Consider the following 25,080-nt stretch of genomic DNA (forward strand, 5'->3'; position numbering starts at 1 on the left):
AGTTTTGTAGTTAATTAGCTTTTTATTCAGCAACTCTCCGGTTTGCAACATTAGCAATCTGGTTGCTAGAATCCAAATGACCCTAGCAACCATGCATTGATTTGAATTAGAGACTGGAATACGAATAAGAGAGGCCCCCGACTAGAAAGATGAGTAATGCAAATTAGCAATAACAATAAATGTAGCTTTACAGAGTATTAGTTTTTTAGATGGGGTCAGTGACCCCATTTGAAAGCTGGAAAGAGTCAGAAGAAGAAGGCAATTAATAATAATTAAAAAAATGATATACAGGTATAGGATCTCTTTTCCGGAAACCCAATATCCAGAATGCTCCAAATTACGGAATGGATGTCTCCCACAGACTCCATTTTATCCAAATAATGCAAATTTTTAAAAATGATTTCCTTTTTCTCTGTAATAATAAAACAGTAGCTTGTACTTGATCCCAACTAAGATATAATTAATCCTTATTGGAAGCAAAACCCGCCTATTGGGTTTATTTAATGTTTAAATTAATTTCTAGTAGACTTAAGATCCAAATTACAGAAAGATCCGTTATCCGGAAAACCCAGGTCCCGAGCATTCTGGATAACAGGTCCCATACCTGTATGTGTGTGTGTATATATATTATATATATATATATATAATATAATAAATGAAGACCAATTGAAAAGTTGCTTGGAATTAGCCATTCGATAACATACTAAAAGTTAGCTTTAAGGTGAACCACCCAATTAAAATCTCAGCAACTGAGAAGGGGGAAGTGGGAGTTTCTGACCTTGCAGAAGATATTTTTCATCTTAAACTCCTCACCCTTGGCTTTCGTGAACTACAAATCCCAATATTCATAAGGAGAAAGCTGCCATTCATGCAGCACCCTGTTCGGAGAACATTCATGGTTGATAATATTCTCCTGATGCCGCCTAAGATTCCATTAGGATTCCTGGCATCGGATCTTCTTGTGTGGGAGAGAAGATGTCAAAAAAGTCTGCATTTAATTAGCTTTTTCTTATTATCTCCTTTGTGCACTGAAACACCTTCAAGATCATCTCATCTATTTTTCTCTGTAGGATGCTGGTTTAATTGACTCTCACATAAAGGAACACATTCCTACTAGTACAGAGAACTTGCTATAGCAAGTGGTTGGGTTTCTGATTTGCACTCATTTTTTCCAATGTATGCAGTCTGTAATTCTACTTCAGACTTGGCATCTTATACTCATATAAAAGCTTTCAGCTTTTTTTTTTATATTGTTGCCAACCCTGCTTCTAACCCAGGGAAGGTTCTCAAGAGTGTGGGCAAGATTGGCCAAGGGCCAAAAATAATGTGTGCACCGGGCTCCAGGTAGAAGACTGCCCCCCTTGTAAAATACTTTTAAATAACATTTAAAACCCACCTCCAAAAAATTATGTTTGTACAGAGATGTCATTGAACCGGTCCACTTTTTTTGAGACTTTATTTAACGTTACCTATTAGTGTCAAGAAGAAATAGGTTTTTTATAAAAATCCAGGACTGGTCATTTATCACACTAATGACATGGGTGGGGTTAGTCGGAGTTTCTGCTCATATACTCTGCCATAAACAATGACTGGTAACTGACAAGTAAGGTGGAGAGGGCAGGGTCGGACTGGGTTGACGGGATAAATCCAGGTCTGGGTTACCACCTTTTCTGGAAAAAAATACCGGCCTTCCTATATATTTATCTTTTTTCCTCTATTAATAACATTGGGATCAACCATCATTTTTACCGGCCAGGTGGCAACCCTAATCCTGGTGGGCAGGCCTGGATTTGTGGAAAGGCCACCAAGGCAAGATTTTAGGGGGCAGCATGCTGCCCAACCACACCCACATTGGTTCACAAACAATGGGGATGTGCAGGAGATACAATAGTTTTGTAAATTTCCTGTGCGCCAATCCCCATTGCTCTGGTCCCGATGATAAAGATTTGAGCGAATAAAAGGGAGGGGAAGGGGGGCAACGAACGACAGCGGGCCTAGGGGCACCCGCTATGTAAATCCGGCCCTGCCGGTGGGCCCCGTCGGCCCAGACCCACTTCATGCATGAAGCCATTGCTGACCTGGCGGTGAGAAAAACCCTATCGTGTATAGGGTTACCACCTTTTCTGGAAAAAAATACCGGCCTTCCTATATATTTAACTTTTTTTTTTTTAAATAACATTGGGATCAACCATAATCTTTACCGGCCAGGCCTGTAAAATACCAGCCAGGTGGCAACCCTAGTGGGGTTTGAAGGTTACAAATCACAACAAAGCAATCTAGGGCGAGTTATTGTGTAAAGCCAGTCCTTTTTGTTTTTGGAGTGTTGGAGGCAACCATACTACCCGGAGGAAACACAGGCAAACATAAAATACTCCTTGCGGATAGTCCCCTGGCTGGAAGCAAACCTAGGACCCCAAGCAGGGCCTACCATTGCCCCACATTGCTGCCTATTGGGACATTTTGTAAACGACAGTCTGGGAGGTGTTTTCTAGAAAGCATTCTGCTCTTTGGTACCGGCGAGCCCAGGGCAAAGACAATGCAATCCAGCTATATGGACACAGGAAGGGGAAGTGAAGGGGGAGGAGCAGAGTGGTCGATAGAACAGCCAGAAATAAAGCTGAATTCTACCCTGCAGTCTATATGTGAATTGTTCTACTCCCTGCAATGGGTTATTACATGGGCCCCCAGGCTGAAGCCCCGGACACCCCAGTCTGACACTGCCTCAAAAAAGCTTCAATATCCATACACAGGAATATAGTTCCTCAACCAAAAGCGCGGGGGCCAAATGTGTAGGCAAGGTAAACATGACCTCACGCTGCTCCCACACATCCCTACATGACGCAGCCCTACTGCCCCTTCACCTCCGTTCCCAATGGAAGCCCTCAAGGCCAGCAACAGCTTTTTGTTTCCTTGACAGCAAATGGCAGGCTGAAGACATAATAACATTACGAGGGAGACGGCAACATGCAGGAGGAGGCTGAATAGCCGTGTGCACCAAACAAGCATGTCAGGGTTACTGCTTTTCACGTCACCATGGAGACGCAACCGTGCTTACGTAACCCAGGAAACGAGTAAATGGCTCAGGCCGTTGTATGATGGCGACAGTCCGAAGAGCAGCCGGGGAGGCAGCACATTGCTCTATTCTGGGGTAGCGCATTCCATGTACTTCTTTGTCTCGAGTTCTGCTCATGGGGATGATGGGTAACAGAAAGAAAATACAGACATCGGTCTAAATGAAAATGTAATATAAGCTTCAGCACACTGAAATAAGACGTTTTCTAAATATAATCAATTAAAAATTCTGTACGGTTTCTGAAATAATCAAGTTTATGTTCACTTTCCTCTCTCAGCATCTGTTTCACTTCATTCTGTCTTCAGGCAGCAGTTGGGTGACAGATACTGTCATTGACATTTAGATTCAATATATCTTATAGGGGGGGGGCTCCTTTTGCCTAGAAGATGTATTAGAGCTCACTCTATTAAAATCACCAGACATCATGTCTCTCTACATTATTATTAACATGTATTTATGTAGCGTCAACATATTGCGTAGCACTGTAAAGTAAATGTGATTATACAACTAAATCACATGAATTATAAACATAGAACATATGAAGTTACATACATCACAATCAATACCGGTACAAAAGGTGAGGAAGGCCCTGTGCAAAGGAGCATACACTCTAAAGGGAAGGGAGTAATACACAAGGTGTGGGAGTGGGCAAGATCAAATTAAGTGGGTGATAAATGTAATACTGTAGCAGAGGGAGGGTAGGCTTCTTGAAAGAATCGCGTTTTAAGAGATTTCTTGAAAGCAGAAAGGTTGGGAGAAAGTCGGACAGACCGTGGTAGAGAGAGTTCCAGAGGAGGGGTGCAGCCCTTGCAAAGTCTTAAATGCGAGCATGTGAGGAGGTAATGAGAGAAGAGTTGAGTAGCAGGTCAGTAGAGGAGCGTAGTAAGCGGTTGGGTGCAAAAGGCAGTTATTTGGTTAGATTTTGTTTGGCCTGGAATAAGAAATATTGGATCTAACGGTCAGTGAATATCTGACATCCAACTCCTGCCTGAAAACAGAAAGAAGAGACACAGATGCCGAGAGAAGTATAGTGAAGATAAACCTGATTACTTTAGAAACAGAACAGAATTTCTATTTAGTACTCTGAATCTTATATGAAATTAACATTTTCGTCATAGTTCCCATGAAAGAGCCAACAACCAAGAAAGATTCTACTAATTTATGATCCAGCGCACTCCAATCCCCATCCTCCTGCTCACTTCCCGCCTCAGCCCACTTCCTGCCCTGACTCTGCCCACTCCCTGCCTAACTTTGCCCACTCCCTGCCCGTGTCTCTGCTTCGGGTCTTCGGCGCAGCTTCAGGACTTTGGCACTCTGGCAGGGCATGAACTTCGGCGCTGTTAGGGGGGGCGGCTAATTCGAAAAGTGCAACACAGCCAGGTGTGCCCCCCTGATGGTAGCCTTGAGGCTGACACTCAAGGTACTAACCATTATGCTCTCTTCACTGGAGCCTCTGGCTACTCTACTAGCTATCCTCAGCCTGATCCTCACCCCATTAGTAAGATATAACAGGCTCTACCCCTATTAATATCATTGGTATCAAGCATCAATGCCACTGGCCAGAACAGTAAAATACCGGCAAGGTGGCGCAAACTACCACAAACTCCACAACCAGTGCCCCCACTTGTGATCCACTGCAAGCAGGTGGGTATGTGTTGACAGTGATGTGCCTGAGGACACAATAGGACATGGCAACAAGGAAAATGGGGGCACAGAACCATTTTTAAGGTAGGGTTATCAATCACTCATTAGTGCAAAGCTACTCCTTCCTCAGGCTCTCCACCTCCATCTGCCATGTCTAGTTAGTGAAGTCCAAAGAGACAAAATCACTTGGGGACTTCCCTTTTAGAAATCTGTTGTCTGCACCATATTTAAAGGTTATTTAAAGGTGAACTATCCCTTTATGGTGAGGTTCATTGCTGCAAAGTCTGGAAGAGGATTTCAGATATTAAAGCTTAGCTGTGGGTGAGCACCCCTCTTCCGTGTTCTACCACTGTACGCTCCTTATCCATAATAGTACCTTACTACTATCTACTCTTCCCCTTTGTACTTGTCCCTCTGAAACTCAAAGGTTCTTTAACAACAGCTTCAAATGCTGAATTAAGACATGTTCTCCTCCCTCCAAATGCACCAGCTCAGCATCCTCCGACTCCCTCTCCTCTTACTAACACAGTACTGTACATCATTTAGATTTCTCGCCTTTTGCAATCAGTTCAGAAACTTTAGTTTCCATACCAACGCAGCTAAACTCTTCATTACGGTCTCCATTTACAGGGGGGTAAATGGTTTTATATATAGAAACATTCTTTTTATCCTCTTTCTTTTTAGTTCCATTGGAGACACGAGAATAGTGTGGCGGAGACACAAGGGAATGAATAAAAAGGGCGACATTGAGTCTGAAAGAGGAAACACTAACTGTCATTTTGTGTGGGCAGTTTGGTAACTTCATTATTCGTCTCTGGAATCCACTGTCGATATTAAAGTGAAAATTATCTGAAAATCTGAGAAAATGTTGATACCTAATAGATTTTAAGATGATCTACTGACAAAGATGTTAAACTGCACCACTGCCATTTCCAAAAGCAACCAATTTTTCAGTTTACATTGGCAAGACTACTTCAAGTTATAAAATAAACACAACGTTTTGATTGGTTGCTATTGGTAACTGCCCTTTTTAGTACCTCTGTTAAGGTGTCCAATCACGGGAAGACAAAAATGGAAGGCTCAGACTCTCTATAATGAGTTAGGCCTGCCCACTCAATGTCTACATGAAAATCAGGCAGATCTGAAAATTCCATTGGAGGAGGAGCACTTCAGCAATCCATGATACCGGTGTCCCATGTGGGTTCATTTTTAATGAATATTTGCACCCATATGTAAAGGGGCCCCCAAACAGATTGTTATCTCTAGGGCTTAGAGGAAGCAAAAGTTTGTGGCATTGGGGGTCCAGATGATTGATACTAAAGCCCAGGGTGACGTAGTTGTTGACTTCCTTCTTGATGGGAGGATGGTCCCTGAGAAGCAGTGTCGGACTGGGACACCAGGGGCCCACCCAAAAACCTTAGACCAGGGGCCCACCATAAAACCTTAGACCAGGGGCCCGCTCTCCGTACTAATATTCTTCATCTCCTCATCAACCTCTATTCTCCTAGTTTGTTTTCTTTACATACTATAATCTATTATTCCATCTGTTTAGACTCTTTGTTCTCATAGAATAGGGAATGGCCATGAAATAGGCCAAAAGTTTAGCAGCATGAGGGCCCACTGACACCTGGGCCCACCGGGAGTTTTCCTGGTATCCCGGTGGGCCAGTCCGGCACTGCTGAGAAGTCTTGTTGCATTTCATCATAATATAAAGCACCATGCAAAGGGCAAAAAAGGCGACAATCATCCATTGGAAGAATTGCCACAGGCCTCTTTGCTCCAAAAATGGATGATTTCGGGCATGCCCCTTTGAATTGAGTGCTGCCTGCTTTAGGAGTCCGTGTCGGAGTCCCACCTGTCTCATAACTTGTGCATCATTCAGGAGACACACTCTGTATTGGGGCCCTTGTGTCATCGGATATGGTAAATGACCCAACCTCATAGAAATCAAAACTACGCACAGATTTGGAAGATAAAAGGAGTTTCTGTCAGGTTCTATAATTCTCAAACCACCAGCATCACAGAATTATTAGCCTGAATGCCCCCCCCCCCCAAGATTTGGGCATACATGGCCTTCTTGGAAGGAGAATGAACCACCTACTATTCCCTTATAAAAATCCCTCCCTGTCATAGAGCCATCTTGCCTAATGACATCTAATGCTCTACCATGGAAGCAGCATTGGGCTTGGGGTCTTCTGGGCCCACTGGGGCTACAATCTGAAGAGTCATCCTTGTGACATCAGGGGCCCACGTCTCCTGGTGTCCCTACCCATGCAAGGACCTAAGCCTAATTCTTCCTTTTTACAGCTGCAGACAGGCAGCTCTAAATGGGCGGAGGAGCATAGGCAGTGTCCACAGAGAGTGGGTCTGGACCGGCGGGGTCCATAAAGGCTGGGGTTCACCAAGTTTTTTCCCGGGAACCTGCCAGCCCTACATGGAAGCACCCTTGCACCTGGCCCAGCAAATCAAATTAGTGCACCTGGCGTAGACCAGGAGCATGCACAATACAAACCAGAACCTAATCAGCTTCCAGTGTGCTTGCTTCTACTTGGCCCGGAATATGGAGTTTTTCTGGTTGCTTAGCAACTTTATGCTCATGCTAAAAAAAAACCCTTGATAATAATACAAAGAATTATTTTCTTTTTTATATTGCATGTGCAGTGTTTCAAAAGGCTAATGGATTTTGTTTTGCACACCTCACTAGTGGCTTAACTAGGGTTGCACAGGCCCAGGGGATGAGGTTGCACTTTAAATCGAATCTACGATTACCTTTAAATTTATAATTACCTTTAATCCTCTTGGATATCGTGCCATTGTGTCTCCATCGGGCCCCACGGGGTGTGAACTCTTGCAAATTGAGATTCTGAATCAAACAGGCACCTCCAGGACCCATTAAAAAAACTCCTTTCTTTATTTTATATAGAAATACAATAAATGCGGTCAGCATTGGCAAAGTGCAACAAAAATCTACTAACTCGTTTCATGCCCCATTTTCTGGCACTTCCAGAAACACAATGTTCACATTTCACAACTTTATAGGAATCCCTACTTCCAGTTTATATCTTCAAATGATTCCCTCCATACATTTAAGGGTGTCCTTAAAGGTTTATTATCAGATATCCCCCCTTACACTCATGGTGTGTGAGCCCAAGTGTAATCGCACCCCAGGTAGTTACGCCACTGCCCCTTCTGCACACAAGTAAGAACACACACATATCTCCTTCTTTCTGCATCACACATAAGAGTCTGAGCCGTAAGAGAGTCAGCAAACCTGTAAATATAACACCATATCCATTAGCAAGTTTTAATATTGCTATATCCTTAAGGCAGTTCTGTTTGCCTCATTATCTGCATACACTTAATTCTTTGCCTAGCTTCTGTGCTATTGCCTAGCAACCTGAGTCTGTAGGTGTAATATTGATGGTTTCTTAGCTCCAGGCTTTAAGTGCTCCTATTTATGTACATCCCAGACTTACCCCCCAGCACAAACATGGCTATTTGAGTCATCGAGACTGCGCTCGGCCAGGATGTTCTGTTAAAACCAGCTCCGTTAGAAATATTCAAGGAACATTCAAATGGAAAAGAAAGATGGGTTGTCAAGCAGTAAAGACATTAATGCGTGTACATATACATAAAAGAAGATGCATTCTTGCTGCTGCTTAACTTTTGTTACATTTTCCCTGCAGATATCAATCTCTTAGGGCAGTGGTGGTTAACAAGCCAGCCTTGTTGCAATGGCAGCCTGAAATGCATTTGGGTTTATCCATGTGATGGGTGGTTTCAGGTCAATAAACCCTTTTTTAGCTTGTCATGGACAGGTGGTGGGCTAGACTCTGCCCATGGCCTTCCCAATGTCATTGCATCCAAAACCCTTTAACATCCATCCTTATGACATCAGGGGTCCTCCTCCTGGCGTCTGTCTCCCCAAGCAGAGAAGAATGCCCAATACCTACTTCATGCTCCTTCATACTGCTGCAGACTTGCGGCTCTATATGGGTGGGGGAGCATCGGCAGCATCCACAGAGAGCGGGTCTGGGCCGCCTGCCCCAAAAGGTCTACTCCACTATCCTAGGGAGAATCTCAATGTAGGATGACAGTGGACTTTGTCCAACATTTTCCTTAATAACTACACTTGCTAATGTTGAATGGGAGGCCTGAAATGCGTGGAACATGGGGGTGACTTGATAAAGCACTTTTTTAAGCTTGTCATTGTGTATTAACATAGTTGTTGCTGCCTCTGCCCCTCCAGTGAGGGTGGGTTAGGATCAACCATGGGGCCAGTATGGACATTACTAGTGTCCACATCTTGGCAAGAAGAGTCTCCAGTGATCACCCATTTATACCACCAAGGACGCATATTGCGACTGAATGATTTCATATAAGTTGATGGTTCTGCTGAATCTTGGAACGATGCATCAAACAAACTGATGAGGAAAAAGTTGCCTGAGCAGCAACTATATATGTACCTGCAATGTTCACCAAACAGCACCAAAGGGTTCCAGATGGTATTGTACACATCTTGTCTATTATGTATGAGACCTCATTCTGCTACTCATATCAAGACTTAGTTTTTCCAGCATAGGGCTATAGGTATAGAAGTCAAGCTCTCTCTACTAGTGTACAACTGTAATGTTGTATAGCCGTTAATAGATGACGTCTGAGACTGTGTCCTTGAATTCGGTGGGATGCACAGCAGTGCAAAGCGGTTGAGACTCACTTTTGCCTCTCCCTATGTGATATTGCAGAGAAACCCAGATTGCTTGGTAGCCAGCAGGTGGAGCTCTAAGCAGAGGTTGTAAGAACAGATCCAGCAGATAAATCCATATACAGAAATATCTGGGTAGAAAACAAAAACATGACAGATTGCCATCTAAAGGGCTTAATAAATAAAAGAACATACATTTCTTAAATGGTAGCATCATTTGCCATTCTTTAGCTACAATGAAACATTCTTTTACAGAATTCCATTGCAATTGTAGCCTGGTTAACCTAGTAGGATATACTACTAGTTGCCGAGACCCAAACCCATCCCTGATCCTCACCAAACCACTCACAGACACATACAGATTAAAAGAAATCTACATATAGAATGATAGAATGGCCCAACATAACCCTTCCTCCCATATATATATATATATATATATATATATATATATATATATATATATATATATATATATATATATATATATATATATATATATATATATATATATATAAAGTTCAAAGTGGACCAGCACACCAAATCTTCATCAAAAAGAGGTTTATTTCAACATCACTCTAGGACACTAGAGTGATGTTGAAATAAACCTCTTTTTGATTGAAGATTTGGTGTGCTGGTCCACTTTGAACTTTGTATACTTTGATTGACCAAGCACCCACTCTCGCCAAGTAGGAAGGAGTGCAGGTACTTTGTGAATGTTTATATATATATATATATATATATATATATATATATATATATATATAATATATATATATATATATATATATATATATATATATATATATACACACACATACATACATACATACACACACACATATACATACACACACCGTATACACTGATAGGGTGAAAGCCAGGCCTTCATGGCTGCACATTCAGGCACCCATGGGACCCACTCCAATGGATCTTCTGCTGCCAGAGCCAGGGTCGCAAGTCGGGTGGGGAGTGGGTGGGGCAGAGGCGGGGCATGAGTGGGACAGAGGCGGGAAAATGGGGATCAGAGTGCACCAGGCCCTTCTGAAATTTGTTTTGCAGGAGGGCCTGGCGCACTCAAGTTACGCCACTGATTGGGGGCAGAAGGGAGGTAAGGAAGTAGCTCAGTCAGCCATGGGGATCGGGTCTGGGCCGAGGCCCACCATGTTTTTTCCTGGTGTCCCACCGGCCCAGTCTGAACCTGCCACATATTTAGTGGCCAGGGTAGGTGGACTGATGAAGCAAAGGCAGTGTTGGACTGGGACACCAGGAGCCCACCCTAAAACCTTAGACCAGGGCCCCACTCTCAGTACTATTATTCTTCCACTGCTCACTCAACCTCTATTCTCCTAGTCTCTTTTCTTTACATACTATAATATATTTATTTAGCATTTATCTCATAGAAATAGGGAATGACCATGAAATAAACCAAATGTTTAGCAGCACAAGGGCCCACCGTGACTTTTCCTGGTATCCCGATGGGTCAGTCCGTCACTGAACAAAGGGGCAGGGCTTGCTGTGGATTCTGGGCCATGTCAACAGAAAAAAGGGTAACATTGGGCCATATTTGGAGTGGATCAGGGTTTTAGCGGATGGCAAGGGGCAGGGGAAAAAATAGTGTTGCTGATTTATCGGCTTAGCAGACGTTAGCACCAAAACGTTAAATACAAGAATCGGCTTTGATACTGCAAGTATCTTAATATCCTTAGTTCTCGCAATGACTGGAGTAATAGTTGCATGACCATATCCTGGAGAGAAGCATGGTCTTTGATGTATACTACACCCAAAAATGGCATGAATGGTGCGATGCTGATTGAGAGGAATACTGAGCCCCAGGTTGTTTTCTGCATGGCAGTAGTTCACTGTTGAATGCCGGACATGGAGTTCTGTTATAAGGGACCACGATTAAATGAACTGTACTGTGGAAACAGCCTATACACTATTAACTGCTAATGAATTTGACTATGATCTCACATGACTATTCTCTCATTATGATCTCACATCACTAATAAGCTATTTCCACAAGCAGCAACTCTTCGTGTCACAACCTTAGAACTTGATGATGATGTGGTTTTGCAATGGTGTTATTTCTTCCATGAATTAAAGGTACATTATTTAAGAAAGTGTGGTCTTCTAATAAATTAATCAAATATGTTTGGCACTCAGAGACCAAGCGCGAATGTCACAGTTCTATACGGACATGTCTATGCACAATATGAGATTGATCTGAAAACAGAAATCCAGCCAATGATGATTGAGTGACACAGTAACCACACCCAATAATATTATGTCATTGGTCCCACCTCTGACATCCCTGCAACTGCCCCCAACATCATTGGCACTCCTTTAAGCCCAGTTTACTATGGGCATAGGTGCAACCCTATTGGGCCTGCTCTACTGTAACAAGCCTCTAGATGCCCTTCAGTAACCCAGGCCGGGCATATCGGTCTGGGGTTGCTCTCTAAAGCCAGCCCAATCTTCTTCCAGATCTAGGGCTGGTGGTTTGGCTGCTAAGAGCCAGCATGATTTAAAAACCGAGGACCAGAAAAGAACACCCTGATGGCCCAGCAGATGATTTTGCTTCAAAATCAGCATGGCCGGCCTGCATCAGGTAGGGTTGCTATTTTTCCGTGGGATGAAGTCTGGACAGGGGTCAGGCCATGACATCAAAGGAGCATGCGCAGTGATGTCACAGGACAGAACAGGTGCCATGAGGAGGCAAACCATGATGTCAGGGGCGGGGTTGTGACATGGCAATGGCTGATTGGTCAATCCCCAGGTACAAGGACCTGCTGAAAATGAAACATCGATCCATATCGGTGTGCTCCAGTGATTAGAGCGCAGCACCTTCCTCGAGGTACAGTGTCTCCCTAGGGCCCAATTCATCTTCTTCCCAGAGTCCTGGCTCCCTTGGACTACTCTCTAAGATAAAGGTCCTGGAGTTATTGATGCTTAAGCCACAAAAGCTGTTTTTCTCTGCGGATGAGCTCACATCACTTTTGAGGACATTGATCCAAGTGGAAAAGGGAAAGGCAGGTAAAAAACTGCAAAGGCCAAGCAAACCTCATCATTTGTATTGTACAGAAGAGAACTTTCCTGCATTAACCCGTCTGCCTTTGTTCTCTTGTTTCTGGCAGCCCCCATGTGTCTGCAATGGAAACTGTGAACTGTACCTGAAAAAACACATTATACTGTTGGGAACTCTGGGGCAAGGCAAATGTGCATCCCATGCCTTATCCTACTATCAAAATATAATGTTGGTACTTTTGTGCTGCTGCTTCAGGGGTAAAGGATATGGGGGGTCCCCAATATTTTTTACCCATGAGCCACATTTAAATGTAAAAAGAGTTAGGGAGCGACACAAGCCTCTAAAAACATTTCTGGAGGTGCAAAATAAGGGCTGTGATTGGCTATTTAGTATCCCCTGTGTAAACTAGCAGCCTACAGGAGGCTCTTTTTGGTTTTTATACAACAAAAACTTGCCTCCAAGCCAAGAATTAAAAATAAGCACCGGCTTTCAGGTTACTGGGAGCAACATCCAAGGGGTCGATGAGCAACATGTTGCTAACTCGGATCACCAGGTTATACTGAATGTCACTACAAAGTAGTTGAGGTTACATGCTCTTAATACAAGCAAATGGTGTGGCATACAAAATCCTTGGTTACCTCTCCAGGTCTATCCAGCTAGTATTGCAGCACCCTAGACACCAAAGACCTCAGACCAGTCTAACACATTCTGGTTGAATGATATTGATACCTTCTTTGATAAAGGTGTCAATTCATTAAAAAAAATGTCTTCTTGTAATCCATTGCTGGATGCCATATCAGTGGATCAATCTTGGTGAACCCCAGAAAACAGCTCATCTACCATGGATCCCTGACTCCCGGGTTAAAAATACCTAGACCTGTACCTACTGAAGTTGCCACCAGTAATGCACCTTGTTCCAAATTCAAAGAGACTTACTCACTAGGTCTTTGACCTCCTAACTTCTGACCTCATCATGGTTAAAGGTGCCTCTAGAATGCCATCCCCAGATAATTAGATGGTCACTTTATAATAATCTGTGTACCATGAGCAACAAGGGCCTTGTCAAATGATCTGCTATTAGGGAGACCATCCCTACACACTTATTTCTCAAGATGTAAAAAAAAAAAAAATACATATAAAAGTATTGTTTTGGTCCTGGGAAAACCTTCTTGCCAAGAATGCCTTTGTGATTTGTATTTATGAACAGTTGGCTATTGTATATCTGGCAGGCACGCTCTCCCTTATAGAGTAAATCGATTTCTGCAGGGATGGAGGCCATTAGCTTCACATTTAAATTTCCATTACAAAGTCTAGGACATCAAGACTCCTTTGCAGTCACCTTTAGGAGCCCAGGGGAAATCTTAAGTGCAGGAAACACCCATGCTACTGTTTAACAAAGTTATATGGTACACTTAGTTTTGCATTTGCAATTCTACTCCAGCATGCTCTCCTCTCTCTATTACCATTTATATTCTTCTTAAAGTTTCGGGTGCTCAAAATCTTTGGGCCTGCTCTGGTGCTCGGAAAAGTGCCAGGTGCAAGGGGTCGCCTCAGGGCAGCAAGGAACCCTGGAACAGTGCTGGAGACAAGCAATTTTGGAAAAAGATACATTATATGCTTTCTCTTCTAATGGAATTTGGTTCAGCATATATGATTATGCAGTGTGGTGTTCATATTGTGAAATACGAAAAACAGAGAGGACCCCAGGAGCTACAACCAACTTCTGACCAGGCAATAGATGCAGAGTTCCCTTCAATCCCAGTGCCAATAAGCCCCACACAAAGAATCAGGGGCAGATGTCGATGCCGAACACCGGAATTGACCCCAGAATAACTTCTGCGCTTGAGTATGATTTGCAAAGAAGGCGAATCGAATTCAAATGTGGTAGATGCAACACAATTGTTCCAAGGGCATTATCCCCTTGTGACCGCAATGACACTGGAATTCTACAAAAAAAACCACATGGCACTTTGCTCACTGCACTTGCGGATTTAAATGAGCTCTATTATATTCTTGTTGCAAATAAAGTGTTTGAATTATCTTGTAATTTCCAACAAATATTTCTGATTTAAAGCCATAATAATGACAATCCAGGTCTGGTTAGGGTCACTAACCTAGTGTATGCTCTTCTAAGTGCACACACACACACACACCCCAACAGATCCATCGGCTGGCAGAACATAAAGGAAAATGGATTTCCCCTGTAGCTTTGTAGCCGGGGACACTTTATTCTGTAGGTAAATCTTTTACCCCAGAGAGTGGGTATGAAGCTGTAAATGGAGATGTGCATACGTATAGGTTGCAGGAGTCTTTCTAAACAGGTTACTTAATTGGTAAGCTGATAGCAGGAGTGCCAATAGATAATGAATTCCCACCAGCCCTGTGGCGCCCTGCAAAGGAGAATATTTGCACTATTTTCAGTAGCAATAATGACCTTAGCTTAACCCTAGCATTATTTATTGTAGTCTTCTGCCAGTCAAACAGGGTCGGACTGGGCTGGCAGGACTCCGGGAAAAAACCCGGTGGGCCCACGCCTGCCAAGACATGCTCCCCCAACTGGCCAGGCAGCTTCTGAGCATGCATGCAATGCAACTTTTTCCATGCATGTGCGCAGTATTTAAAGGTCGGGAGGGGGCCCTCTGGGACTTCATTTTGCAGTCCCGGTGGGCCCCAAGGCTCCAGCCTGACCCTGTAGCCAAATGCTATTCTTATAGGTACCTGTGTTAACACACTCATTAATTTATTTTCATTGTGCAAAGTACTAGGCACATGGAAAGTAGCCCTGGAATTAACACCCGCCTTGAGGAAGTTCCTCATCTACCTCTGCATATTTCACCTACATGTACAACTGACTAGCACCTATTGAACCATGTACTGTTGCATCATTGCACTGGTAATTATGCGATTTGGACTCACACTGATGCAAGCACATAATGGCACTATTGTGCAATGTACAAATCAGGGCACAAACCATCATGTTTTATGCACTCTCCCCTAACCCTACAGTTTCCTCCCACGGGTACATTTCAGAATAGACTATAGAAGGTATGGGACCGGTTATCCAGGATGCTCAGGACCTGGGGGTTTCTGGATAAGGGATCTGTCTGTATTTTGGATCTCCATACATTTAGGGAGCTATTTATTAAAACTCGAATTCAACATAACTCTCATCCACGAATTTCACTCATATAAAATAATCAGCTTGTAAAAGTCAGCGCGGGAAAGGCTTGACAAAGTCGTATGACTTTTTCAAATGTGATGCCCAAATTGCTCAATTTTTTTGCGTGGTCGCCCGAAAACCCAGGTTTTTTCGGATTATTGTCGATCAAAATTTCAAGAAACATCTTTAAATTGTAAAAAAAAAAACATCTGCCATTGATTTGTATATGACCTCAACAGGTTTTAGCTGGCGTGTTTTCAGATTCGGATTTTTAGCAGAGGTATAATAATGCTCTAAAAAAAAATTGAGTTTCCTTTTTAAGGACTCCACCAGAAAAAAAATCGAGGTTTAATAGATAGGACCCTAAGTCTACTAAAAAATTAAGACTGTACCTTCTGGTCCAGCTCTGGGAGTAACAACAGGCCAGTGGCCCTTCTCCAAGATCTAATGCATTATGCAGCCTTCTTGCTTGTGTCCTCCAATTACCCATTCCCTACATCAGTGATCCCCAACCAGAGGCTCACAAGCAACATATTGCTCACCAACCCTTTGTTGCTCCTAGTGACCCCCAAAGCAGGGGCTTATTTTTCAATTCCTGGCTTGGAGGTAAGTTTTGGTTCATAAAAACCAAGTGTACTGTCAAACTGAGCCCCCTGTAGGTTGCTTAGTTGCTCTCCAATTCTGTTTCCATTTGAATGTAGCTCACAAATAAAAAAAGGTTGAGGCAACCACCCTCCATCATCCATATCTTCCAAAGTGCCATGCCTATGTACCCACAAGCACATGGGATGAGGTTGAACCCTTCAAAATGGAGCATTTGTTCACACTGCTGTCAATGTCTTTGCCCAATTCACCTTAGTTGCATTCATGGCACAGGTGACACCACCTCTATTGCAGAGAGAGACTTGGTTTGGGGGGGGGGGAGATTCGGATATTGTTCTGCAGAGAGGACAATTTACTCTGCAATCTCTGCAAAGAGGCAGAGGACAATTTACTCTGCAATCTCTGGCATACAGAAAGGCATTAAGGACATGAGTTGTAACATGAGTGCACAGGCACTGCTTCACATGCATGCACTAACAAAAGGCACGCTCTGCATGGGGTGCTCTGCTTTTGCCTGACCTGTTTGCATTCAGTCTGTAGCACTCGAGTCAGGCTGAATCCCTGCGTTAGGTCTTTATGAATGAATCGGTCGCACATGGATAGTGGAGCTGAATTCTGAAGGACGTTGTCAAGGGCAATGTCCTTTTGCACACACCGTGAGGACACAGCCTGCCTGTTTGGAGGTGGGAGACACATAAGGAGTTGGCACCTTTCAACAAGCAGGTCTAAGGAGTATTTCAAAGTGCAACTGTTTTAACCTCTTGCATACCAGAGGAGTGAGAATAAAACACTCATTTGTAATTCGTGTGGTTGTCCATAATAAAGGTGCATGCTGCCCCTACCCTACTGCCTGTTTGTGCCTTGCACAGTGCCAATGACCTGCTCAAGGTTATACAGGCTCTGCCCCAAAACAAGTTCCCTGGCACACATTGTGGGTTCCATTCTTTTCTCCTTTCTTGCCTCTGGTCTTTGAAGCAGCCTTTTTTCCAATGTCGTTGCATTGCTACGTCTCTCTGCTTAAAAGGGTCAATTTGTCCTCCCAGCACCAGATTCTCTTTAGCATAACAAACCTAGCATAGGGTTGGCTCGCCTTTGCCTTCATTCTCAGATCTCTTTTCTCTTTTTAATTAATAATACTATAAGGAATTAAGTTAAAGGGGATATTAACGCTGCCGGCTGCAGAAGGGAAAAAAAAAAAGAACTGCAGGTAGCATCAGTGATAACGGCTGAGCCTTCCCTGTTAAGAGTGGGCTTGGAACATACCATTTCCATACATAGGGGAGCCGAGAGAAATCTATCCCTTCCCCTCGCCACTGTAAGCTGGTTTTATTTGGTAATTGTGCACTGTAATAATGATGGGAAACAAATGGCTGCTGGCCTTGTTTTGCTAAACAGCTTGACTCCCTGGGAATAGGCATTAAATCAGATCTTCCTGGCCTCCCTCCCCCCCAGACCCCTTTCCTTTTCAGTGCTCATGGGATGCTGAAGTCTGCAGATGGTCCACGGCACAGAGTTCTGGCTCCATCCATGAGGCATGTAGTCCTCCAGTGTCAGCTGCTGGAACCAATTTTTCTATAATTTCCCAGCTTTTTTTTCATTTTCTTCCGTTATTTAAAAAACAAAACAAAAAACAGCAGAAAAACAAAAAAAGAAGAGCCCCTCTGGATTTTCCAGTCTTCTCCCCCTCTATCCTTCTATCATGGCCTGGTAAGTGAATATTTTTAATCTTACTTTGTATTCAGGCTGCTTCATTATTCGTTATTGTGTGTCAAATGCATCGGAGAGGGCTTGCATGGCGAGGGGGCAAACGAGTCTTTGATTGGCATACCCTTATAGAAGAGGCATATGGCTGTACATACTGTTTCCTTCTTTCTCTGCAACAGGAGCATCAATAATGGCCCGGGGGTCCAGGGTGAAGGATACGAGATATAGCAAGAGGCTGGATAGTTCCTGGGTAGGACACACAGCCTTGTATCTCGAAGATTTGGAGAAGGGAGGAGGGTTAGGGAGTGTGGCATATATTCAGCACTAACATTATTTTTAAGGGGCACCACCACCGTAAGATATTTCACCCAGACAGGTTATTGGGACATTATGATATTGAGCCTCTGAAAGTGCAGAATAGCTACATGCAGAATAGGCACCTGCAGTCCTATGTGCCTGAATTAGGATAGAGAGGGAGGGTGACTCTCCTCCCTAACTAATGCAGAGGCAGGAGCTCTATAGACAGTTTATTTTTCTTCCAGACTCCCAAATCACCTTGAGCATGTATTCCGGTAAAAAAGGTCTGTATATGTATATGCAAGTGCAGAGTCAATAAAGATCTACTTGCCCTTACCGCCGGGTAGGAGACTGGGCTGGGCACATGGGAATAACGTTGAATAATTCACATTAGCACCAGTCACATATATGCACCCCGGCTGATGTATTGGTGCATTGCAATGTCGCTTTTTCTTCCCCCTTTTTTATTCAACTGCAGGGTAGTGGGAGGGATTTTTTAACACAGAGAGCAGCCCTGATTGGTGGATCTCACGGAGTGACAGAGGGGTATCAGCAGCCCTTAATTAGGATGACGGAGAGAAGAGGAGGTTAAAAAAAAAAAAAAAAGAAGGGGGGAGGTCTGGTGCCGCTAAACAGGGCCTGGATATTCACTTACGGCAAAAGTGCTTAGGGGTGACATTTCCTTGGAGTAGGGTTGCCACCTGGCCGGGTTTTTTACTTGCCTGGCCGGTAAAAATGATGGTTGATCCCAATGTTATTAATAAGGAAAAAAGATAAATATATAGGAAGGTATATAAGGTATTTTTTTTTCCAGAAAAGGTGCCAACCCTACCTGGGGGGCTACCTGCATGCTCCATGCTTGCACAGCAACATCCATGACTTTGTATTCTCATTCACACCTCTGGTTTGCGTATAGGCCGCACTCTATGAATAATAGCCATACTCCTGTAATGTATTAGGCAGTCGTACACCTCCAGTGCAGCTCAGAGGAAGAACGACATCAGTAGGAGCAAGACTGGTTAATAGTGATTTTTTTTTCTTCTTCCCCGTGACCTTCCCAATGTTATTAGCATCTCAATAATGAGATCAATGGAGTATCAGGAGGTCAGATCTATACTACTCCTCCTCCTGAGTCTCACAGTCTCCTGTGTTGCACAATGTTTTTTCCCTAGAAAGTGACAAATGTCGGTCATTAGAAGAAATATGGTATCGGTAAAAATGTCGCGGAAGCCTTCTGTCATGAAAAAGTTGCAGATGTGATATAGGCAACTGTTTTTGGGTTTTTCTTGGGTAAGCCCACGTCTGGTGAGCATAGAACATAATGATTCTGAATGCAAGAACAGGAGCCAGACTATCCCTTGCCCATGCAGATGGAGCCAACCTGGCACCTACATAATGCATTAGGCATGCTATGTATCCTAATGATAGTCTACAGGGGAAGTGAGAAACTATACAAAAACCACTCCAGTACACTGCTCTGTAATAAAACTAATTGTATTTCTGCATCGTATTCATAGAAGTGGAAGAGCTGATATTGTGCTTGCTTTAGCAATACTCTCCATGACATTGCATAGAATCTCTGCACTGGAGAAGGAAAACAATATGGCAGCTAGCACCGAAATATATGAATAAGAACATACAAAGACAAATGTCTTCCCCTTGTACTGTAATAAGGGAACCCATAAGGCAGCGCTCACCCATATGTGTAAAAATAAAAATACAGAAAAGCAATGTTCTGGGCAAACAACTATACCCTCATACTGTAATGTTTAATGGTACAATAAGGCAGTACCTATAAATATATAATATATATATATATATATATATATATATATATATATATATATATATATATATATATATATATATATATATATATATATATATACACACACACACACACAAAAGAACCCCCATTTTACGTTTTTTCAGGGGACCAGAAAAAAATGTTTTAAAATCCAGGAAAATGTAAAATCAGGGAAATCTATTATGCATAATATATAGGCGGAACCAGAAGGAATGTTCTGGGCAAACAACAAACTATACCCACATACCCTGTACTGTCTAATGGAACAATAAGGCAGCACCCATATGTATAAATACAAATATACAGGGAAGAAATGTACTGTACTCCTGTAAGGGAAACAATATGGCAACTGCTACCCATATGTACAGTATAAATACAAATAGACAGAGAAGGAATGTTCTGGGCACACAATACGTTACACTGGCATGGGATGCGTTATCCGGAAACCCATTATCCAGAAAGCTCCAAATTACAGAATGGCCGTCTCCCATAGACTCCATTATAATTATTCATTATAATCCAAATTTTCTCTGTAATAATAAAACATTATCTTGTACTTGATCCCAACTAAGATATAATAAATCTTTATTGGAAGCAAAACCAGCCTATTAGGTTTTTTTAATGTTTACATGATTTTCTAGTAGACAATCTATGAAGATCCAAATTACAGGAAGATCCATTATCTGCTAAACCACAGGTCCCAAGCTATCTGGATAACATCTATGAAGATCCAAATTACAGAAAGATCCATTATCCAGTAAACCACAGGTCCCAAGTATTCTGGATAACAGGTCCCATACCTGTACCCTCAATACTGTACTATGTAAGGGAATAAATATGGCAGCACCAACCCATATGTATAAATACAAACATACAGAAAAGAGTTGTTCTAGGCTAACCATTACTTTTACCCACTGTACAGTCTAATGGAACAATAAGACACCTCTCATCCATATGTATAAATGCAAATATACAGAGATGGAATGTTCTGGGCACACAATAATTCTTTGTCCATTATCTATATATACACATTCACTTTAGACTATGGCAATTTTACATTTAATTGAACAATGAAACGGGATCACTTAACATAACATGAATAATGTATCTGACTAATTCATTTGCCTAATAGACATGGGTGGGGGGGTGAAAAGGCATGGGACTACATGCATTAGGGCTCAATGGAAGGAACATGTAATATGAATGCTTAGGTCTGGAATTTGGCAGAAAACGATATCAGCTATTTCCTTGGCAAGGAGTTCTAAATTCTAAAAAGAGCTGTATTCTCTACTTTATCACTAACTTTACTTTATTTATCTACTAAACAAACTTCGCCAGCCCAGAAGTTCAGCTGCCCTATAATGATAATGAACAATGAATCATTATTGTATATTTAGTGTATATTGTGAGTCCCTGAGCTCCCAGAGGGCAGCCCCAGAGCATGTGCTGTGAATCAGGAGAAAATCGTCACAGCTAAAGGGTGCCCTACTTAGTTGCTATTTCTGTTAGGTGGCTAACCAGTGTGTTGTGAACATCTGATCTGATGCCCTCATTAGGTATAGGCAGTTCCCTTTTCTGGCTCATTTAGTTGGCTTAGCACAGATGACCACCACAAATAAGCAAACAAGAAAGAAGCAAACCCAGAAACAAACACAGAGCTGCATCGATGCCCATTGTATTGTCCAATGCCCTACAGTGATCCCCAACCAGTAGTTCGTGAGCAACATGTTGCTCTCCAACCCCTTGGATGTTGCTCTCTGGGTCCTCAAAGCAGGGGCTTATTTTTGAATTCCAAGCTTGAAAGCAAGTTTTAATTGCATAAGAACTAAGTATAGTGCCAAGTAGAACCTCCTGTAGGCTGCCAGTCCACATAGGGGCTACCAAATAACCAATTACAGCCCTTATTTGGCATCCCCAGGGACTTTTTCATGCTTGTGTTGCTCTCCAACTCTTTTTACATTTGAATGTGGCTCACAGGTAAAAAAGGTTGGGGAGCCCTACACTAGACAGTTGCAGAACTAGACCCCGTAGAGCAGTGATCCCCAACCAGTGGCTCATGAGCAACATGTTACTCACCAACTCCTTGGATGTTTCTTCCAGTGGCTTGGAGCAAGTTTTGGTTGAATAAAAACCAAGATGTACTGCTACACAGAACCTCCTGGGTGCTGCCCGTCCACATAAGGGCTACCAATAGCCAATCACAGCCAATAATTGGCAGCCCAGGCATTTTTTTCATGCTTGTGTTGCTCCCCAAAACAAGGTAACCGATAGATCAAAACATAAGTGCATTGGACATTCAAGCGCCAGGGTTGGCACTAGGGGTAGGCAGAAGAGGCAGATGCCTGGGAACAGTCTGGACTGAGATTTGAAATAGGCCCTGGCATTTTAGGTAAACAGAAGTCCAAACGGCCTACAAAGGCCCAATAAACAGCATGTGTCTATGACAACATATAGCAGCCCCTTTGGCATTTGCCAGAACCCAGAGATTGGCAGTCCAGGCCTGGTTTGGATCAATGAGGTGGGCGGAACAACTTGGAGATGGGCAGTGAGTTAGTGGAGGGTTGGACGGTAGACATGAATGGGCAAACAACCCATTGAGAAGATGGAATGCAGAGGTGTCTGAAGCATTTGTGCCAGTGCAGTTGGTTTGCAAGTGATCGTGAACAGGTGGCAGTTAGGGTGGGGGAATGGTGGCAGAATGGCCTTTGGCTCCAATAGTACTTGGCACTGCAAAGAATCAATAATATATAGAGCAGCACATTCTCACTCTCTGGTCCCACTTTACATGTCCTTCTTGCTAAGCCTTCATGAGAAGCTAGGAGATTCCCCACAAATCACTCCCTAACTGGCCTTCGGTATGAGCCCAGGGCCATTGTACACTGGGCAGCCCAACAATTTAAAGACCACTCCAACACATTTCCACTCTTAGACTTCGAAGCTGGAATTTTTAAGGCAATCAAGAGAATTTTTATTGGTGACTGCATTGATATCCCCAGTGTTAGTAAATTCACCCCAGTAAAGTAGAATTGATATATGCTAATTTGAAGCCTTCTATTCTGCAACCTCCCCAGTGCCGTAACAAGTTGCAACCAATCAGACATTTGCTTCCATTACTCAAACCGCACTATACAGATCTAAGCTAATTGCTAATTGGTTGCTGTGGGTGACAACAAGGGGGGAAATCTGCTGAGTAAGTAACTAAACCACTATGTCCAGAATCCGTTATAAAGTTAATTAAAAAAGTTAATTGGTCATAAATTCACTTATGCCATATTTTCAGCGTGAGTTTTATGATAAATAAACAGTGAAACTAAGCTAGTAACTAATTGGAGAATGAATATACAGCCCTTGCACAATAAAGGTTTCCATTTTTAGGGTTGATCAAAGGTGCAACGTTGCCCAGGTCTAGTAACTCATACCAACCAATCAGATGTTTGTTTTCACCTGACCAGTAAATGCGGTCTGCTAATTGGTTGCTTTGGGTTTAAAGACCAGTAGTTAACATTGTACGTTTATTACATTCATTCTTTAGTCTAAAGGCCCTTTTGTCTACTTCAGAATCTATAATGGCTAATCAAACGGTTGCCCTTTAAAGCCAGTGCCTACAGTTGATGCCATAAGTTAAGTAAATCCTAAGGTGAATACGATAATCACCTTAGAGCTGCTACTTACCATTTGCACAAAGAGCAGCCATGTCCTGTACCCTGTACCCAAGGTGCTACCTAACTTGCTTGTCTGAATGACTCGTAAGGAAACAGGAAGGGAGATTGTTTTACGACCAATGAGGCTTAATTATGGGATCAAGTACAAGCTACTGTTTTTTTATTACAGAGAAAAAGGAAATCAATTTTAATAATCAGAATTATTTGCCAGTCTGCAGGATGACATCGCAGCTACTTAATTTATACGGTCAGTACCCCTTTAAGAGCTCATTGTTAAGGTGAGCTATAGTGTATAACAAGATGCTGGTAGGTCAGCCTTATTAAAAAATAATGTAATGAATCAGATGTAATGCCACTGAGCTCTTCTAAAGGCCAAGGGCTAATTAAAAACAGCATGTGTTGGAATCTAGCCGGCGGCCCTCCGGCATGACAACTCAGATACTGATAATAGAATGTCTAAGTGTCTGTTCCCCTACATCTCACTGATTTATGCATCAGTGATGCCTCTTATAAATGATACATAAACAGCTGGTTGAATTGCAGCTTTTAATACAGCTTTTTTCTCATTACTGGCACAGGTATAGGACCTATTATCCAGAATGCTGGGGACCTGGGCTTTTCTGGATAAGGGGTCTTTCTGTAATTTAGATCTCCATATCTTAAAGCTAAAAAATTATTTAAACATTAAATAAGCCCAATTGGTTTGCCTCCTATAAGGATTAATAATATTTTAGTTAGGGTCAAGTACAAGGCACTGTTTTATTATTACAGAGAAAAGGGAAAGAATTTTTAAAAATTGTAGTCATTGAATGACAGCCTTCCCGTAACTCTGAGCTTTCTGGTTTCCAGATAACGGATCCCATACCTGTACTGCATTTATTCCTTTAAATGGAGCAAATGGAAAATGTGATGAGCGTTTGTCGCTAGGCCCACGCACTTACTCCCTGTATCTTTCACACTGCAAGCTTCAGACTCATATTATTCGTAAACAGGAAGCCTGAGAAAGAATAAGAACAAAGGGAAGGGCTCACAAATAAATATATTTAGCTCTAGGAAGGCATATAAATGAGCAGTAGACAATTGGGTGATGATAATAGCATATTGCTGAGCAGATGAGCAAGGGGTCACATTGTAAGGGAGGCAGTTATGAAGTGGGTAAATAAAATCTGTTAACCCACCTTTTGAGTGTCAGTGGCACTGCACATGCTCAGAGTGCTCAGGGCTGCAGAGAAGGTAAGCTAAGGGCATACCTCCCAACTATCCTGTTTTTTGCGGGAAAGTGCTAATTTTGACAGCATCGACGTTTCTTATGTGATATGTCTTGAGAGAAAGATACAGCGCTTCTAAAACGTAATTAAACAAGAGGCTTTTTCACAGAGAAACACAGAACACTCAGCACC

At 42.6% G+C, this 25,080-nt stretch overlaps 2 protein-coding genes across 6 annotated transcripts in view; one reads left to right on the forward strand and one right to left on the reverse strand.

Moving 5' to 3' along the window:
• LOC108706216 (three prime repair exonuclease 2) overlaps positions 1 to 25,080 on the reverse strand; it is a 200,435-nt gene that overhangs the window by 135,668 nt on the left and 39,687 nt on the right. The gene's annotated exons all lie outside the window — the stretch shown is intronic.
• Positions 17,459 to 25,080, forward strand: part of atp2b3.L (ATPase, Ca++ transporting, plasma membrane 3 L homeolog) — a 119,458-nt gene continuing 111,836 nt past the window's right edge. For 2 of the 5 annotated variants that reach the window (XM_041573164.1, XM_041573167.1), the window contains exon 1: positions 17,461 to 17,917. The gene's annotated coding sequence lies outside the window, so the exon portion shown is untranslated. Of the gene's footprint in view, positions 17,918 to 25,080 lie in introns of all 5 variants that reach the window. The other 3 variants (XM_041573168.1, XM_041573166.1, XM_041573165.1) reach the window with 3 other exon arrangements.

The sequence above is a fragment of the Xenopus laevis genome, chromosome 8L (assembly GCF_017654675.1).
Source record: "Xenopus laevis strain J_2021 chromosome 8L, Xenopus_laevis_v10.1, whole genome shotgun sequence".
NCBI lineage: Eukaryota > Metazoa > Chordata > Amphibia > Anura > Pipidae > Xenopus > Xenopus laevis.